The sequence below is a fragment of the Gymnogyps californianus genome, chromosome 13 (genome assembly GCF_018139145.2).
Source record: "Gymnogyps californianus isolate 813 chromosome 13, ASM1813914v2, whole genome shotgun sequence".
In the NCBI taxonomy this organism is placed as follows: domain Eukaryota; kingdom Metazoa; phylum Chordata; class Aves; order Accipitriformes; family Cathartidae; genus Gymnogyps; species Gymnogyps californianus.
Window position 1 is genome coordinate 24,413,640 of NC_059483.1, and position 7,590 is coordinate 24,421,229.

Here is a 7,590-nt window from a genome sequence, read left to right on the forward strand (position 1 = left end):
ACTTTGCAGCGTGCAGCTAAAAGTTACGCAGCTTCAGACACATGCAAATGTCCTTTTCTTAGCTAGGTACTTTACCAGCCAAGATAAATCATTAATGTACATCACAGTACATTTCACGAACAGTTTTAATAAAGACAGTGTTCAAGCTCCCCAGAACTTTTAGACCAGCCTCATGATGCCAAACTTGCAACTTTATATCCCATCTCATTTCAGCTATACAATTTTTCACAACTTTTGCATAAAAATCATGTGTTCCCTCGTTGTAGAAGTGTGTAAATACACACACACAGACATATATGCTGTGGTTAAAAAAAGGTGCAGTGATTTTACTGGGACTTTAAAAAGGAGAAATTAATATGTAGAAATAGACTAAGCTAAGCTATTTCAGCCTGAAAATGTAAAGGTTATGAAGTCCCTAAAACTGAGGATAAAAACAGGAGCTTTGTTTCCCCCTATTGAGTCTCTTCTATCCATACTCTTGACATTTATTTGTTTATTTCCTATTTTCAGTAAAAGGCTGAAACTAGTTTCTCAGATAACATTGTGTGGTAACACTTCTTGAAGAGTGAATACTGTCCCTTTACAGGAGAGGCAGATGCAGCAACGTAAGCACACACTGAAGCAGTCTTTCCAGGATGGAGTTAATAGAAAGCTTAAGCCAACAGTGCCAGACCTCCTCAGGAAGTGTGCTCCGGAATGGGAGAACAGCAGAACCACCTGACAACCTGGCTGGCTGTCATCATCTCAAACAAAAGGAAAAAAGGATCAACAGACTCTCCAGGGAGGAATGCCAATAATTTGTACAAAGCACAGATTTTTGCTCCATGGGCCAGGCTAGGGGACCGCACAGTTATCTATGTACACACGGTTTGTAATTAGACGGCATGCTGACATGCGATGTCAACCCCATGCAGATTTCTCTGGTTTCCAGATGACATGTGGCCGTGCGGCTGCTTTGGACTCTACATTCAGATGGGACACAGTCACTTGTGGACGCTTCTTCGTCAGTGCAGCGCAGCACCCCGGCCACCTCCCTTCACGGGGGTCCAAGGCCACGGGGGCCCTCTTCTCCCTAAAGCCAATCCCCTCAGGCACAGTCTAGCTAACATCTGTACTACAGTCACTCTAGCTGCTTAAATAAACAATACAAAGCACTTTATATTATGTGAACATCTGTTTGCACAATGCTGAATAGAGCAGTTAAGAGGTTTATTTGAGTGTACAGCTAATTTGATGTGTACTGTGAATACAATGCACTGTACAGAAATGTGTTAGTGCGTGAAGGACAGCAAGCCCAGGGGAAATAATAAGCACTATAGCATGGAAGACTCATTTCCATAACGGGTAGTACTTGCTCTTTACTGAGAAAATTAACTGCCTTACACTTCTAAATGCATAAAAAATGAATCCAAAAGAGTATTGTTAAATTGTATATCCTGGGTCAGATCATTTTCACAAACTCCAGACGTCCCTATTTTAATGCTAAACCATTTGCGTAGATGTTTCTGCATATTTCTAGGCGGGAGCTTACTCATTTCCTTCTGGCATGAGTCCAATGCTGCTCGAAACCTTCTCTTTCTCAAAAAGTCTGTTTCAAGTATGTCTGTGCCAAGCAAGCCAGCACATCTTAAGCAAAAGAATATTTTTAATCACTAGTTTCACAGATTTTAAATCCAAAATGGACAATTGTGATTGCTGAATCTGATCTTCTGAATAACAGAGGCCAGAGAATTCCCAATGTGCTTCATGCATTAAGCCCACAACCAATTCTCTGTGAACAGGCAAAACATCTTTCCAGAATCTACTGACTAGAAGTGAAGGGCACCATCACTTGCCTCGATCATTGGCTTTTCATGAAAGCTCATAGTAAACCAAAATATTCAGGTCACTTTCAGAACTTTGATATTGTCATAACCATCCATGTACCTTGATTCCTGGGGGCTGCCAGGCAGACCGACAATTTAAGTTATTCTGGAGCAATGCCAGCCACTTGCAATACAAGTAGGCTGTTACATAGTGGATTCAATAAACCTCCTTACCCCTGTGTTATGCAATGGTAATTGTTCACGAAATGGTTTCTGAAGTAGCAGAGAACTAGTTATCTGCCTACAATACAGAAAGCTGCTCTGTCATACCGATATTATACACCCACAAATGTAAACCCCTCTTCCCCAGACACTTGTTACAGCCCCTAAAAATATTCTAATGGCCTGCTTCTCTGACTGTGTGGCCATAGCAGATGTACTGCTACAACTAATTCTCAAATCAAAACTTTACTTTGACAAGTTTCAGCTTATCTAAATACGTTTCAGTGAGCCCAACCAACTCCTCCATCCACAACCATCTCTTAATATTAGAGACGGCTGTAGCCATAACCCAGAACGGTTTTAAGACTGTTTCTTCCTCTTGCTCTGCAACGCATAGCCTTGTCCAGGTAGTCAATTTAAACTTTTTTGCAGTGTGTAGGCGCTTGATAGTCGTGATCACACCAGACCTTCCAGCTTTACGTGCCCTATATTGCTACAGACTAAGTCGCAGTTTGTGGGAAGTCAGTAATTTTGTAACATAAATATTGCAAAATATGTTATGGCTCTATGGAATTAATAGTGTCATTTAAACACAGATCTACTAAAGAGCCAGGGTATGCAACAGGTCAGGTCTAAATTATGTATCGTGACCCCTGGACACAAAACAAACTACAGGAGATTAGCTTGCAGTGTCAGTTACATCACTGGATATGTCCAACTGCAGAGAAGTAATTCCATACAGGCACCATTCATAATAGAAAAAAAGCACCATTTTCATACACATTATGAAGTTATTTAAAACAGGCTGCCTTCCTGGGAACTAGCAGACAGAAGCACAGGAAGCAAAGACGGATTTTAGAGAGATGAATGGAAGATGCGGGGAATTTTGCAGTTCTGCTGCTAGGCTAGATGTTTGTCAGGCCCTTCAAATCTCCTTTGCTTTTTCTTCAAATTAATGCTTTGATTTTTTTACCCACCCGATTTTTATTTGAAAAGGGAAAGTGGGACAGGTCTCCCGCCCTTAGGTGGAGAATATCTCTCTACTGCATCCCATCCTGTCATTCACAGAGAGCATCATGGAAACTCCTTTTTGTCTATCTTCTCCCAACTCCAAAGTAGTTCATGTAAACACAAAGAGCAAGCATCAGGCAGGAAATTATGACAGGAGACCACAAGAAAACAACTAAATGCATAATTCAGGTGAAAATATAAAGAAAAAAAAAGTCAATTTCTTTCCTGGAGTTCACATCTATCAGGAGTGATGAACTAAGAAGATATGAGATACTAACAGCTAGCTATGTTTTTAAATGTTATTTTCATTAAAATCAGTCAGGCATTTGGAGCAAGAACTTCCTAAATTAAGTATTTACCTTTAAAATTATTTCTAAACCACCATGATTTTCTGCAGAGTATAATGCAAGACTTGAAGGAATAACAGGAAACCGAAAAAGGAAGAAACAGCACAAAACAATGTGCTTTCACTCCAAGTAGTTTCAATGATACGACACATGTTCACCTCTTCCCAAAACAAACAAACAATCAAACTACACACATCTTACAGGAGATAGAAAGGTTTGGGGTTTTTTTTTGTTGAGAATATCTGCCAGGGCAAGGAACTAAAATTTCATGTGTGTAAATCTAGATGCCAGCAAAAAAAAAGTAGGATGTGCCAAGGGAGGTAGGAGGAGATTATAAAAGGTGACACAGTTGTAACGGGTACAAAGTACCAGTTTTGGAATTGCAACCTCTATATCCATGTTAAATAGCTCAAGCAGTCTCATTTCTTCATCACCAGTACCCTCCTCCTTAGATCCTTCCCTCACTCTTCATTTTTGAATGACTGATCTGTTTTTCCCATAGAGAGATTACACCAAATGCCATTTTGTTTACTTAAACTTGTGCTCTAGTTAGGAAGTACCAGTCTGCATAATGACTTGTTTTTATAGTGACCACAACTGCCAGGTAGTACCATGTACTTTTTATTTTGGGCTTCTTCAGATTGTCTTTTTGGTCACATAAATAGTATTCACTCAGAGAAAATGAATCCCTAGATTAAAAAAAAAAAAAATCAACAAAAAATCCCTCCCCAAAACCAAACCAAACCAAAAAAACTCATGAAATTTTAGTGAAAATGCAAAATGTTGTCCTTTCTAGTTAGGTTTCATTAGTGTTCTAGGGTCATTCTGTGCCTGTCACATAGTCATCACAGTGATTTTGAGGAAAAAAAACCCCCAAACCGTTAATAACAATTAGTGGCTTGAGAGTCTAATACAGACTGCAAATTCATTTCATGGCTAAGATGCAAAGGCGCAGTGCAATGGGTCTTTTTTTGTCTTGAGTATTTCCATCCAGGTCTCAATGGCTGTTCTGACAGTGGTCCGAAGGACCCTCTCTGCACCCTCCCATATCCGCTCTGCATAACACTCACCAAAAATCCTGACTCAGACTAATGTGATAACACTTGCAGAGTTCTCATTTTATAATGACTGTGCTCAAATTCACACACAAACAAGAATGACCTAGCACACAGTATTGTCTTGCCGCTTCACTGCATGGCTGCAGACTGATCACATCACGAGCCTATAACCTCTCTTACCACCAGCTTGAGTCTGCAACTATTTTCCTATAGGGAGCACAGGGTCCTTATGAAAAGGACATAAGCAGTATAAGCAGTAAAGCAGTAAAAAATATATATTTTTTTTCAGATTCACCCAGCAGAACTAACTCAAAAGCTGGATAACAGGAAAATTTATTGTTAAAAAATTGATACTGAGCTGACATGCGCAACAATATAAAGATGCAACAGAGCACTGACTGTTTCAGACCGTATGTGAATACTGGCTCACAGGCCATTTCACAAGCTCAGACTAAGCTGCTTCTCAGTTCCACTGAAATTATACCAATTTCCCGTAAGCTTAACAACAGGTCCTATTCTCACAGAGCTCTTTGGCATGTGACTGTACAGTACGAATGTGAGTTAGCACAGAGAAGGAATAACTCAGCACTATCACTCCTAAGTGTCACCTACAGAGAGCAGACCTTCTCTAATTTTTAGGATTAAGGGCAGAATATTTTCACTAGAGCGAATCAAACCTTTACAGCTGCCAAACAAGTTTATCAAAATGCATTTGCAAAGAGCTGCAGAAGATGAAAAAGGGGCAATTAAAAATATAGCAGTATCTCTGAAAACGTCACTGAACACTTGCAGCCAGAGAGGATTCTGATCAGCTTTTCTTGGGGTTCAACCACCATGGCAATTATGGTCCAAGCATATTTAATGACTGTTAAATTAACTGGTAATGCGTCTGATAAAGGCTAGCCTAGTTGAGTGCATTACTGAAGTTCAGCTACTACAAACCCAAAAACTAAGGAAAGCATTGTGCTTTTTCAAGCCTTGGACTTGTTAAGAACTGACAACACAGTGTGGTTTATAGCTTTGCTTCAAAGTGCCCCAGTGTCACCTTCTTGTGCTTACTCTTTGACTAAATATTTGTGCCCACCCTGGCAAGCCGTAACACCACCTGAGCAATTAATATGATACTCCCATCCACTGGAAACATCGCAGGTGAGGGTTCAGCATAGCACTGGTTCAAAATAGTGCAACAAACATTTTTTTCAGCTTATGTCCATTCTTCTCCTTTTACTGTATACTCTCCTCAGCATAAGAGCAAAAGATACAAATATATCTTTGCTCTCATAAGACATTGTTTCTTCCATTTTCTATGGACTATAATAACAAAACTTTACTTCTCTCTCTAAATAAGTGTTTTCTAGCCCACTGTACTAAAGAAAGGCAGAGAAGGCCACTAGGAATCAAGATAGATGAGGACTTCCTATAAAGTCTAATTAAATAAATGTTTGCTGTGCAGTTTGTGAAGACAGTAACTTGCTAGTGTATCTGTAACTTGGCATGTGACTGTACAGTACAAATGTGAGTTAGCACAGAGAAGGAATAACTCAGCACTATCACTCCTAAGTGTCACACTCCTGAGTACAGTGAAATGTAATCTTCAGTGACCTTTAGCATTAAAAATGGAAGCCTAACTTGTGCTTAATTTGTGCTTAGCCACATCTGGTTGTCCATATGCTTCTGCATGGACTCTAAAAATGGATTCAGTCACCAATTAGGTCTGCTTTAGCAAAAAGTCACTGTGAACTCAAAACCAAAAGCCAGCTACAGGAAGTCAGCGCAGTTTAATGCCAAGGGGAATATAAATTTCCATCAAACCCTACTGGAGAAACTCCAAAGGACTAAATAGTCAGAGAAACTCACAAAATTTTAAGGTGGTTGCCACAATTCCACTCTCATATCTGCTCAGTAGCTATTGCACGTTAGAGAGGCGCGCCCATCTGCTGTATGGAAAAAGCTGTAGCGATACGGTATATGGTAGAGGTTTTTACTCGATGTGCCACAATCCTTACGCCTGAGTCTGCATTTTTGGGCAGGCTCACTTTGTAGGGTACACTGCAGTCCGAGACCTCATATATAACCCCTGACTAGTCCAGCTGGAGGACCTGCTGAAGTGAACTGCAGATCCCTCCCTGCAGGCAGGGCATGGTCTTGGTGTGTGTCTGTGAGACTCAGACTAAGGGCTAAGTCCCAAGCCCAGTGGCTAGAAAGCGAAGGACAGCCAAGGCTCCAGACCTCCTTTCAGCAGTGGCCTCTTGCAACCTGTTCATGAGTGTAGGTCCAACAGCTTTGTGTTTATTGCACTACGCAGTACAACTGGGGCTTCCCTCCACGGGAGCTGCTTATGTAAAAATCCTATCTTGGTGATAAGGGAATTGGTAGTAATGCTTCTCATTGGCTCTCTTTATGCAAGGTCTAGCAAAAGGCCTTTATACCTTTTTTAAAAATTCAATTTATATTTATTTATATTTACATTCTGTATGTTTATATTCTATATGTTTGATTACATTCTGTAAAGAGAATATCCTTTAATTCTCTTTAGAGAGTGAGAAAAGTGATTCCTAACATAGAAGATTTTGAAGGAGTTAACCTGAGGACTACATGTTTGGACACCACACATAGGAACAGGCTCGCTGAACAACTACTCAAGAACATATTCAGCGCAGATGAGCAGTTCATTGCTAGCCTTAGAAGAGATTACGTGTGGTCATATAAGACACATCTTTTATTTATTTATTTATTTATTTATTACTCTGAACACTGTTAAATTTAAGTAGCGGAAGGTTTGCTGGTAACAATAACATTTTAAAATCTAATGTAAATTATTTTGCTTTGTTTCATACTTTAGGCTTACTTTACTGCTCTCGTTGCCAGTTGTGTTGTTTCTATGCATCCTAGTGTTCCTCTGATGTTCCATCACCATCAAACCTGTATGTTAATTGTTTTTATGTGCGTCCTTCGCCGTGGTACAGGTGGGAAAATAAGTCTAGGGAGAAAAAAAAAAAAGGATAATGAAACTGAAAACGTAAAAACACTGATGAGAGTGCTCTTAAAATACAACCCTAGCCTTCAATTTTGTCCAGATAGATATTTTTCTAAAATGAAACGTTTGCATGTGGTACCAATTACCTATACTCCTCCCCAGAACAGCAC